This window comes from Elephantulus edwardii, unplaced genomic scaffold (genome assembly GCF_000299155.1).
Source record: "Elephantulus edwardii isolate Elephantulus edwardi_28Jun2011 unplaced genomic scaffold, EleEdw1.0 scaffold00003, whole genome shotgun sequence".
NCBI lineage: Eukaryota > Metazoa > Chordata > Mammalia > Macroscelidea > Macroscelididae > Elephantulus > Elephantulus edwardii.
Window position 1 is genome coordinate 10671640 of NW_006399753.1, and position 12962 is coordinate 10684601.

Here is a 12962-nt window from a genome sequence, read left to right on the forward strand (position 1 = left end):
CCACCACAGAATATAGAAATCTTTATTCTTTATTTGCCTGGTAAACAATACAGAGGAATTCTCTCAGACTCTTCCTTTACTTTATAGATTTGCCTCCTGGTCAATAACAGACATCTACATCTGGGTGGAGAGAGAGAGAGAAAAAGAAAAGGAACAGATGTAATATGGGAGTGAGCTAGTCTGACTTCTGCCTGCTTCATAAAGGAGAAATTCCCCCATCAATAATATCCATAGTACCAAAATAGCTACAAGCTCAGACAAGACACCCCCCGCCGCCAATGTTCCGGCATCTTTTTCTACCAATCGGAGGGTCTAATGTTTGTTGAAAGACTCACAGACTTCACTTATAGTTGTGGGGTTTATTAGGACAATAGGTTAGAGAGTTGGAGAGACAAAGAATCTTACATATAATAACACAATGCCAGTCCAGGTTTAGCTCAGTAATACCAAGCCAGATTTACAGCAAGACACAATTCATCAATTAGTGAAAGATAGCTTCTCAGTCAAGCAGTGAGAGTCTAAGGTTCAGTTCAGCAGCACAAATACAAGAAGACCCCAGGTTCCTCAATCATCCAGCAAACCTTAGGACAGTTATAAGTCAGCTTTTCCTTCAACCCTCCAGCGAGCAAAACCTTCAACTGTGGCCTTTATCTCTAGGGTTCCTCTGGTTACATCTTGCCACAGTTACATCGTAGCAGTGCCACAGTCTCTTCACAGTCTGCACCACTATTGTCACCTTTTCTCACCATGTGGCAAGCCCTTGCTTAAATTGATCCCACAGCTGTTGATTATTTGTAAGACCATGTGTCCATAGTTACGGTAGCTGGAGACCAACACAATGGCTAGAAAAGCCAATTTGTAAGGGTTCTGACACCCTAGCTATCTAGCTAGCTATATAAATAGGTAGTTGGACTGACACAGAGAAAAAGAGATTTTAGGAAACCATGTAATTAAGTAGAAAAGTTCTTCTTTGTGCTAAAGATAGAACTGACTTCCTCTTGGTCTCTGTGTTGTGCTTTATTTCACAAAAAAAGATTACTTGTCCTGGTCTCCCAGATCTCCTGCAATGCTGACTTGCGCAGAGTCCCTAGAAGACACCTTTGACTGGCAGGTTGGAAGGAGGTTGGCATTCCAGTGCTAATTCCTGAAATCTGATAAATTGGCTCCTCCCCACTGCAGAACAAGTGGCTTATTTTGCCCTCTGTCCCTAGGTGTTAAGTACATTCCTGTCAGTGTTGAATTCCTCAGTAAGCAAAATAAGCAGGCTTTCTTGGACTGATACACTAATCTTTGGTGAACAATTTCATGAGTTTTTTTATCACATCAAAGATTCTACTTCTAGGTACTATCTCTTGCTCCAACCCCAGAGCACCTTCCCACAGAATCAAAGCTTCTTTTCAGGATGGCAGTCACTGACCAGGACAGAGTACCAGTAAGCAAGGTTAGCACAGGCTTATTTGTACCTACTTATTAAACTCTGATGGCCTAGTGGTTATCTCAAAGCTGTAACCCTTGAAGGCGGGCCGTTCCAATCCACCATCTGCTCCATGGGAGAAAGATGAGCAATCTTCTCTCGTGCAATTTACTGCCTCTGAAAACCCACCAGAGGGTCAGCTGATGCTAACTCTACTGCACACAACAACAATTAAACTTAAGTGAACAATTTGAAATGTTTTTTACATTAAAGATATGGTGAACCCATTATAGTATAGAACACAATGAATGGGAATGATTGGAACACAAAGTGAGTCAAAGAGTGAAATGCAACATATATAAACTTTGTAGCCCATGCTTACATAGCTTCTTGGTCGATCTGCCTGCACCTTGAAGACCTGGAGACGGAGAGTCAGGAGTCCCACTCTGCAAATAAGAGTCTCTGAGGCTCAGGAAGCTTCTAGGTGCTTCTGGACTGGCCCCAAGTACAGCCTCTGGAGCTTGCTTTCCCAGTCTGTTAAATCAGAAATTAACCACAGCAGCAAGCTCTCAGACTCATCTAAGACCAAAGAAGAATTGAGTATTGAATATGCCATGGGCTGTGAAAAGAGCACATAAATCCATCTTGGAAGAAGTGTAACCAGGTTGCTCCTGAGAGGCAAAGACAGTGAAATTTTGTCTCACATATTTTGGATATGTTGTCAGGAGGGGCCAATCCTTGGAAAAGGATGTTATATTAAGAAAAGTGAAGGGTCAGAGGAAGAGAGGAAGACCTTCAACAAGATGGACTGACATAGTGACTGCAGCTATGAACTGGAGCGTGGGGGAGGTTGTGAGGGGGGCAGGATTTTGATGTGTTGTTCACGGGGTCGCTATGGGTCATGGTCAATTTGGCGGTACTTATCAACAACAAATCCTGCATCATTGTCTCCTGTACAGGTTATGGTTTCAGCCCTGAGACAGTCAAACCAGCCCAGGTCAGGATTCTGGGGAGGCAGTGTAACTGATAGGATGTGGAGCGCATCGCCAAGGGAAGATCTTAACTGAGGCTGCTCCGTGTGGTCTGTGATCTGCTCACAGAAAGACACAAGAGTGAGTGAGTCTTCCCCACAGAGAAGCCAACCGGTGGGAAACACACAGAACAGGGAGAGGCAGACGATACACTTATGGGACTTAAAGGAGGATGGACAATATCTCTAGATTCTTCTCTCTGAAGACCTCGGGACAGGCTATGCCATTGTCATCAATACACCGACTCAGAGTCCCGACCTGCTCCTGTTGAGTCCACTTCTACTCATGATGACTTTCCATCTGATTTCTGAGACTAGAAATATTCGTGGGAAGACTCTTCTCTTTCTCCTCTGGAAGGGTCGGTGGATTCAAACTGCTAACTTTTTGGTTAGCTGAACTTACAGCCCCACCGTTAGTGTCACAGTGAATAGGCAAACCCTTAATTAGAGAAAGTGACATGATGTTCTGGTGTCTGCCACATGGTGTGGTCCATTAATGGCACTCTGGCTTGGTTCTGACACTGGATTATGGGTGGTAGAAATGGCCAGCAAAAGAAGATGTGTTTGTGCTTCTGTAGAACTGTGTGGGGTGGGAGAGTCCCAGCTTTGTAGACATAAGTGTCAAAACAAAAAATGTGAATAGTCACCCATTGACAGGATTCCTGTGTGCTAGTGAGAAACGCCTCCCTCAGTGGGTGAGCGAGCAGAGAGTCTTGTATAGGGCCCATATTTTGCTCCTGTGCATGACACATCCTATGGAGGAACCACATTTCCTCAATTCTTGGATGTATGTCTCTTTTCATATAGAAATATTTCTGAAGTTGGGATGTGTCTGAAAAACAATATGTACATGAGACCAAACAGTCAACAACTACTTTAAAACAAAAATGAAGATATAAGTAGATAGGGAAACTAGATGAAAGGAAACAGAACAACCAGAAGATAGTGAGAACATTCACACCATGTGAAGAATGTAACCAAAGTTACTAAACAACTTGTATGCAAACTGTTCAAATGGGACCCTAAATGTTATGCAAACCTGCACTGAAAACATAACAAAATCTTTGGAAAAATATGCACATTAATATAATTTCTTTTACTCTCATAAGTGGTTATTTAGTTGATATGTATCTTAAATTGAGTGGCATTTTAGGGTCAAGGAAATGTAAACATGCTAATTTTAATTTGTCTACATTCTCCAGTAAATAGGAGCTTAAGGAAAAAGATGAATTACATCATCACTTGCCTGGGGACAGGTGGGAGAGGTGAGAAGGCTGGCTGACACAGAGGCAGGAAGCTGTGATCATGAATATACATACAGTCATGTGATTGTGGGGACAGGTTCACATAAGATGAAATACTTGAAGCTCAGGACCTGTCATTAAGGCTAAGGCAACACCTTGAAATGAACCTGGCCTCCAAGTACGTGACTTCCCCTTTGCAAAAGGTGGGAAGGTCCAAGTGTAGAAAGGGTGAAGAGTTCATCTCCTGGGCCCCAGCACACAGGTGGGTGCCCTACGCTCCATGTCTCTTTCACATGTCCCACCTTAGATCTCAGTCAACCTGCTGATCAATGCGTCCCCACTCACCTCACAAAGTGGCTACTCTCTGGATGGAGCAGCTACTGGGCACAAAGCGCTCTACACTCACTCGCAAACGCTCACCTTGCAAAGGAGAGGAGGTGCCAGCCCATTTCTGCGGAGGAACTGAGACTTGGGCATTTTCAGCTACACAACCAGTAGGGAAAGGGAATGGCAGGCTTTGAACCTGGGGATGCAAAGAAACCTGGGGCTTTTCACCCAACGCTGTGGTAGCTAGAAGTCAGGCAGGCCAGAATTGGAAATCCTCAGGTGAGCTGTGTGGCCTCAGCCAGGTTAATAACCTACCCAGCCTTAGAACTCTTGCCTAAAAAAGATGAAAATAATACCTGCTGTGGGGGCTTAGTCCAAGAAGTGAGGATACACTTAGGTATTTCTTGGAGTACATATTACCTATTAATACCAAGCAGTAGCCCTTATTCTAATACTTCAAATGCTCAGAGAATCATCAAAATCCAAGCTGGAATGGACTCTGAGAACACCTAGTTTGATTCACCACCCAATTTCAAAGTTACAATTTTTTTTCTCCATTAAATGCAATTATTTTGAAATGTTACTCCTTTATCAGCGCCCTTTTAGAAGAGCAGTCTCTCTTCCCTGGTATTTTGCTGCAGGGTATCACACATCGCTCCTCGACTCTGCAGACCAATCAGAGCAGGGAAAGATCAGGCTGCCTTTTCTTCTCCAATGCTGTCTGTGACCGCCTGCTTCCCTCACTAACGTGTGCTCTGCCCAGGACTGGAAATAGCAACTCCTAGTTAACAGCAAGAGGCAAAAATATCACATTCCCTCAGTGGAATAATTTAGTCACTTGAGCCCAGACCTTCCTTTGACTGTCCTGACTCTCAAAATAATGTGGAATTCAGGTTGCCTTACTCCTGAAGCACCAATGAAACAGCCGCAGGTGGACAGTCACTGGACCGTAGGCGTGAGCACAGCAGGGGACGGGGAGGAGACAGCAGGACAGCACACTGTTTGTTCTGTTGTCCCTGTAAATTTAAGACGGTTCAGGGCACCTAACACCACCAAACAGATAAAGGAAATGGAAGTCTACATCTCATTTTTTTAATTTTTGTATTCCATTTATACATAAATTGATTGTTACATCTCAAGATCAAGAAAACAAAAACCTTCACAACTAGATGAAGAGACAATGTCATGATAGACAGGCTAGATAAAGTTAGACCTTAGCAGTGATTTCATTTTACTTGGATCTACAACTAACACCCATGGTAACTGCAGTCAAGAAATCAAAAGACATGTTGTGTTGTACTGGGGAAATCTGTCGTTCAGGATCTCTCTGAAGTGCTAAAGGGCGTCAGTTTATAAACTAATGTGTGGCTGATTCAGGCCGCAGTCTTTTCAACTATTTCCTATGCATCTACAGGTAAACAGTGGAAAAGGATGACCAGAGAAGAATTGGTGCCCTTGAATTGTGGTATTGGAGAAGAGAACGGAATATTCCTTGGGCTAACGAAGGGGAAACAATTCTGTCTTGGAGACTAAGATTACAACTAAGGTGCTCCTTAGAGGCAAGCATGGTGAAACTTCATCTCGTCTACCTGGTTATGTTGTTAGAAAGGGCCAATCTTTAGGAAAAGATATAATGCTGGGAAAGGAGGGGGGACGGAAAGGAAGAAAGAAAGGAAGACCCCATCAGGATGAATTGATACAGTGACTATACCAACGGGCTCCAGTATATGAGAGATGATGAGGACAGCATGTGACAGGGCAGATCTCAGATCTGTTTGTAAGGTCACTAGGAGTTGACTTGTGGCAAATAACAACAACAACAACTGCCATGAGTCTTGATTGTGGAGCCAAGTAAAGTAGCTCATTGACAACGTCAATCTTTTCTCCATCTGTCTTGATGTCTCCTATTGGTCCAGTGGTGAGGATTTTTGTTTTCTTGACATTGAGATGTAATTCATATTGAAGGCTGGTCTTCTTTGATCTTTGATCCTCTTCAGTAAGTGCTTCAAGTCGTCTTTATTTTCTGCAAGCAAGGTTTACATCTTGGGTTATTGGAAGAAGGTTGCTGGGAAAGGTTGTGGGATCAGCAAAAGAGAGGAAGACCATCAACAAAATAGACTGACCCAAGGAAGCTCTGGTGGCCTGCTGGCAAGAAACCGCACTGCAATAACAGAGGTGTGTGGTTCAAATACCCCAGATACTCTACCAGAGAAGGAGAGACAATCTTCTCCTTTACGAGTCAGATCCAGTTTGACAGTACACACACACATACACACACATAAAATAAAAATTAAAATAAAAGAGCATAATTAAAAAGTTATTGACCCCGTGGCAACAACGACAGACTTGAGAATGATGGAGATGTGGCTGAGGCACAGGATGGGGCAAGTTTTCCACTGATGAGTATGTCTTTAACGCCTGTGCACTTAGTTTTATACACGCTGCCAAGCTGACTCCAATTCGCAGAGATCCTAAGAACCACTGGTCAGAATCCTGCCAATATTGCCCCATCCTGCCCTCATGATCTCTACTACACTTGCGTCCATTGTGCAGTCACTGTGACCATCTACTCCTTCAAGAGTCTGGCCCTTTAATGCGGACTCTCCACTCTTCCAAGTAAGATATATCTTGTTTCCAAGAACTGGAGCCTCCTCACGACATGCCCACAGTGTGTGAGATGAAGTCTCGTCATCCTTGCTCTCAGGAACACTCTGCTTGCACTTTCTCCAAGACAGATTACGTCTTTGTTCTTTTGCTTGTTGTTGTTGCTCTCAGGTGCCACTGAGTGAACGAAGGCGCACAGAAACCCCGTAAACAGCAGGTTGGAAACTTGCCGCATCCCGTGCCCTCCTCATAATCTCTGATGCGGATGAGCTCATTGATACTGTGTCAAGCCATCTTTTGGGGGTCTTCCTCTCTTTCTCTGACCCTCCACCTTTCCCAGCATGCTGTCAAAACCCACTTGCCATCAAGTCACTTCTGACCCATGGAGTTTCCAAGGTTGTAAGCTGTCGAGAAACAAATTACCACCACTTTTCCTCCCTTGGAGCAAATAGTGGGTTTGAACCACCAACCTTTCATTAAGTAGCTGAAGGCTTAACCACTACACCACCCGGACTCCGTTTAGTAATGCAGGAGCTGGACATCTAAGAGTTGTATTTACCAGACTTCCTAGCAACTAGGATATAGACATGACTCAGTTTCTCCCTCTACTTGTGCTCACTTGGGATGTGAATTCAGAAGTGAATTAGGAAGAGAGGAGACAGTGGGGAAGCACCATTGTCCTGGCATGGACGTAGAGGGAGAGGCTGGGCTCTGGTGCTGAGACTCATGGCAGCTTTTTCCTGATCCTTGGATCAACTCCTCAGTTGTGTTATCTTGGAGCTAAACACTGCGAATAAAAGGCTAATTCCCAGCGTCTCAGACACTCTGTATGCCTTTGATGCGGGATGTGAATTCAGAAGTGAATTAGGAAGAGAGGAGACAGTGGGGAAGCACCATTGTCCTGGCATGGACGTAGAGGGAGAGGTTGGGCTCTGGTGCTGAGACTCATGGCAGCTTTTTCCTGATCCTTGGATCAACTCCTCAGTTGTGTTATCTTGGAGCTAAACACTGCGAATAAAAGGCTAATTCCCAGCGTCTCAGACACTCTGTATGCCTTTGATGCTGAACCCTTCAGCCTGGCTGATCTTAGCAGGGCTGTGGTGAACCATCTTCCCAGTTCTCCGCTCTGACTCTCTGGGATAAATCCAAACAAACTCCCTGCACCCAAGGCTTACTGCCGGCTGTACTCTGGAGAAAGCCAAGTGAAGACATGCAGCTTACATACAGAAGAGGCAGAGGCAGTGGGCCCCTCCTGGAGCCAGTGACGTTGTATTTCCCCAAAAGTCTTGGAGACTCAGCCTGGAGCTACTCTCCTGCTCTGTCAACACTGTATAAGCTTCCGCTTCCTCCATCAAACGTCTTTCTACTCAGAATGACTGAAGTCATCTGTCCACTGAGATGACACTCTACTGCAACATGTTGTCTTTATTCTTTTTTTCCATTTAGTGTGTGTGTGTGTGTGTGTGTGTGTGTGCGCGCGCGCGCGCGCGCGTGTGTACCGTCAAATCGGATCTGACAGGTACAGGAGGAGACTGCCCCTCCTTCTCCAGCACAGCATCTGGTGGATTCGAACCGCATACCTCTGGGATTGCAGTGCAGCTTCTTGCCACTAAGCCACCACAGATGCCCTCTTTTCTTTATTCTTAAAACTCCTCACTTTCATTTAGCTTGATAATTGAAGTGGCAGAGCAGGGAACGTCTATGTTGTCTAGAATTGACAAGACGTGCATTTCTTCCCAAGCCATCAAGAAAACATCTTGGTCCTCATTCTATTCTTCATTCTTCTCCAGGCCTAATAATATCCCTATTATTGTCTTTCTTTCCTAGCCACCATCTTTGACTTTAACTATAGTCCCCACATGATAACAGCATCCTTCCTACTTTACCTCTGTGATTCTCATTTCCATTCTTCCATCTGTCTGATCTCTTCCTGCTTTCAGAGTTTATCCTGGGCAAGTACTGCCCTTTTGGTCTTGGATAGTTCTTGCTCTAAAGCGTGTGTGTCTCTCAGTGTTACTGCTCATCTCACAAGTCTTCTCTCTCCTCTCTGCCCTCTCTGTTTCTCTTATTACTGTTGAGTCACCATGAGTTCACAGCTGACCCTCCCACAGGTTTCAGAGGGGGAGACTGCCCACCGTTCTCCCGAACAGCTGCGGGTGCATTTGAATTGCCAGAGAGCTGTGGCCTTTGGGGTGGCAGTGCAACTTCCCACAGAGTCAAACCTGGTGTAAAACCTTAGGATTTGACACAAAAGGAGTAAAACTTGAGGCTGAGGCAGAGGGATGAGTTTGGTTCTAGACTGAAAGGGGGATTTAGAGTCTCAGGGATTGTGTCTGGCCATTTTTATTATTTTAAGGTTTTTTTCCCATATTTTATCCCACTTTTGCCAGTATGTCTTTTTTTAAGTATTTTTTTATTTTATTATTTTTGTGTGCGTGTACCGTCAAATCAGATCTGACAGGTAGAGGAGGAGATTGCTCCTCCTTCCCCGGCAGAGCATCTGGTGGATTCGAACCGTGCATCTCTGGGGCCAGTATGTCTTTAGAGCAGCTAGCAGTGGTGGTCAGGCAACATCTAGTTCTTCCAACCTCAGCCCAGTGAAGACTGAAGCTCAATGAGTGGCTCATTAGTGCTTTGGATGAGTTCTTCATAGGCACCTTTTCTTTTCTTCACTCTTCTTTGTTCCAGACAAGCAAAGTATCCCTCTTATCCCAGCGTGAAGCCCCTCTTTGTTCATAGTCACATGTTTACGTGTTACGAGAGCCCTTCATTCCACACTCTTGCAGTGTCGTGAAGAAGTCTTTGGACAACAGTTACCTACAGAAGAATTTCCAAGACTTGAGTATGCAATGGCTTCTCAAGACTTCACAAATACAATCAATGCATTTTCTCTAGCAAAGGAAAGATGGCAGTGCTAACAAGAATAACACTAGTGATAAGGTAGATGTCAGATGGGGGCGAGACATTTCTTTCCAAGTCAAAATGTTGAAAATATGAAAAGTATAAGAGATAACAGAATGCTGTAAACACCAGCAGAGTAGCAGCTGGGTAGCCACTAAGACACCCGTGCTCCTTTGTAATCAGTTAAAGTAACAATATCATGCTACAGGAAGGTCCTAACCCTTGTAATCTCTCAATGGTGCTTCTTGAAACAGGACAGACACAGGCAGAGGCACACACAGAAGGAGGTACTTCTACAGACTATATGATGATCCAACTCAAGCCAAAGAATGCCCAAAATAGCTCAAGTCACCCATTTTGTTAAGGCAGCCTTAGGAATCAAAGACCCTTACAGTGTATATGCATAATTGTTATAAATTATCTGTATAAAATGCATAATTCAGAAGCGATGTATAAGATTAGTTTGCCTCTCTAATTGCAGTGATGATAGATGAATCTCTCTGTGACTTCTTATTTTAGACAACCTTGGAATGTTGAAATGGATCCATATTCATATGTACAGATATGATTTCTTCATTCTGACCTCTGAGAATAACTGTATTTCATTTCTCCATTCCACTTTTGGTGGACAGATAGCCTGTTTCAAACGCTAGGCTGTAACAAATGAACTTCAATGAGCACCTTGTAACATTTTGCTCACGAACAGGTGTGGCTTTCTTTTTAAGAGAAGTACAAGAAGTGGGATGCTAAGGCACGGTCTAGAATGTGCACAGGTGGGGCTTTTCTAGGTGTTGCCAAACTCGTTTGCAAAGTAATTGTAGCCATTTATAATCCCATCAGGAGTGCAGAAAAGTTTTTACTTCCTCACTTCCTTGCTAACGCCTGGTATTTTCAGATCTCCTTGATTGTGCCAAGCTTATGGGTGTGAAATTCTCTTTTTTGGTGGTTTCATTTGCATTGCTCTGATTTCTGATAATGCAGAACATCGTTTCTCCTATTTACAGGACAGTCAATATTCTTTCTTTCTGAATTGATCATGAGTAAAGTGTGTGCATTTTCTATGGTGTTTCTTGTGTTTTATTGATGCAAAAAAAAAAAAGTGTGTGTGTGTGTGTGTGTGAGAGAGAGAGAGAGAGAGAGAGAGAGAGAATGTGTAGGTTTGTGTTCAGAATATTAAGCTTTGTCAAAACCTGTATCTAGACCACAAAAGCTATTGTCCAAATAGAACAAGGAAATACTGTATGGTTTAAAATCAAGAAGGGTTGCATCCTTTCTCCATGTCTATTCAATCTGCAAACTGAACAAATAAATGAAGAAGCTGAACTATGAGAAAGAATGCATCATCAGGACAGGAGGTAGACTCATCAACAACCTTTATTATGCAAATGACACAACCTTTCTTGCTGAGAGTGAGGACTTGAAACACTTGCTCCAGAAGATCAAACTTTCGTTAAGGATTGCATCTCAACATCAAGAACACAATAATCCTCACCCCTAGAGCTATAAGCAGCATCATAATAGACGGAGAAAAGATTGAAATTGTCAATTATTTAATCTTACTTGGACTCAAAATCAACACTCTTGGTACCAGTAGTCAGGTGATCAGGAGAAATACTGCATCAGACCCCCAGCCCCCAAGGTCAGGGATCTCTCCAAAGAACTGAGGAGCAATGGCATTAGTGTGAAGACTAAGGTGCACTTGATTTAGGCCATGGTCTTTTCAATCACTTGCTATGCATCTGAAAGCTGAACGATGAGTAAAGGTGAGCGAGGAATTGATGCACCTGTCTCATCTCCAGTAGCTTTTCCAGAACGACTACCTTCACCATGAAGCTCTGTGAGTTTTCCCAGTTCAAATCTGGGCTTCTTCGGCATTTTTAATTTTCTAACAAACACTTCACAGAAAGGATAAACAGACTGGCAAGCCTCTTCCATGTCATTCCCAATGCTGTCTGAAATCAAAGCATTGACCTCTTCTTTTAAGTCATTTATCTGTACCTCTTGGGTCATGATTTCCATCATTTTATTCCAGATTTGACAGAGCTGTTGGTGCTGAGCATAAGAATTTGAATTTGAATCAAATTTCAAATATGGTTCAAATTTCTTCTGAATTTGATTGTTGCATTTTTTGAACAACACAAAATAGATGAAGCAAATAACCATTGGGAGTCTGACATTAAGAGGCGCTTCAATCCTGTTTGACCCTGGAGCACAACTTTTCACGAGTACGATCTGTGCAATGGAAGTTAGTCAGGCAGGTTCTGCCTTGAACTTCCTCAGCAATGAGCTTGAATTTTGAAATGCAGCTTCATCATTTTGCAGACCAGCAAGGCTCACTTCAAACACAAGACCCTTGAGTCCATCAGACACAACCTTGGTTCCTTGAGTCCTATTGACTTCCCAATATTCCTTATGTGAACAGAGCTGGACAGAGCCTTAACATCATACTGATCTTTCCTAGAGAATGGACCAACCACTTTCTTCTAGGCTCCTGTTTTGCCACCTTTTTTTGAGGCTTTTGTTCTTGCCAACCGCCATAACAGTGCCCAGAAAGCCCAAAGGGCAGGAGTCCATTCAAGATGTTTTACCAACTGTTTTCATGAAAATGCTTATCTTTAGGAAACTCTTGTGTGCATGGTGGTTTATGTATTGGACTGCTAACCAGAAGGTTGGCAGTTTGAAACCACCTGTGGAGTGGTGTCATGGAGGGAAGATGAGGCATTCATTCTGCTTCTGGAAAGATCTACATCCTCAGAAACCCTGTACAGCAGTTCTCCTCCCTCTCTTACAGAATAAGCCGGCATCAGTGTGACGACATGAGTTTGTCTTTTAACTATTGATTTGGAGGCATTCTTAATATATTTTGAATTTGTTTGTTTGTTTCATATACAGTCTAACTCAAGTTGTAGAAATTGGGGTGAAAACGAACCTTGATGGTAAATGAAGAAGCAGAAGAGAATGAATTCTGTGTAGACCTACTAGCACTGTCTGTTGATTCACTGAGTAAAGTTTGTTATTTCATTTTGCCCTCAAAATCATTCTTGCATATTAGATGCCATTATTCTCATCAAATTAATGGGGAAACGGAATCTCAAAGGGGTTGAGCACCTGGTCAAGGTCAAGGGCAGCTAGCTAAGATGTGGCAGAACTTAAGCCACAGTCTGTGCCCTGACTCCTCGGGAGCTAGCAGATTGCCTCTCCAAATGGAACTCAGCTCACTTAAATCTTGGGATCAATCAGGTTAATATGCCTCTTTTGGCCCCTCTGTAATGAAAGCCATTTATTCCCCACTCCCAGCTTTAACTGGAGGATATTACTCTTCTAATGGTCCTTTCAGGGAAGCGTATGTCCAGTATCTTTCACCAAGGGACCACATGTCTGGCTTTCAAGGAACTGCAGATCAATGCTGGTTCCTCCATCTGCGAATCCTCTGCCCTGCAGT

The 12962-nt window shown here is 43.5% G+C and overlaps 1 pseudogene; it reads right to left on the reverse strand.

The window, feature by feature from the left end:
• Positions 1–11251: 11251 nt before the first annotated feature.
• LOC102863688 lies at positions 11252–12058 on the reverse strand (annotated as a pseudogene).
• Positions 12059–12962: the final 904 nt, after the last annotated feature.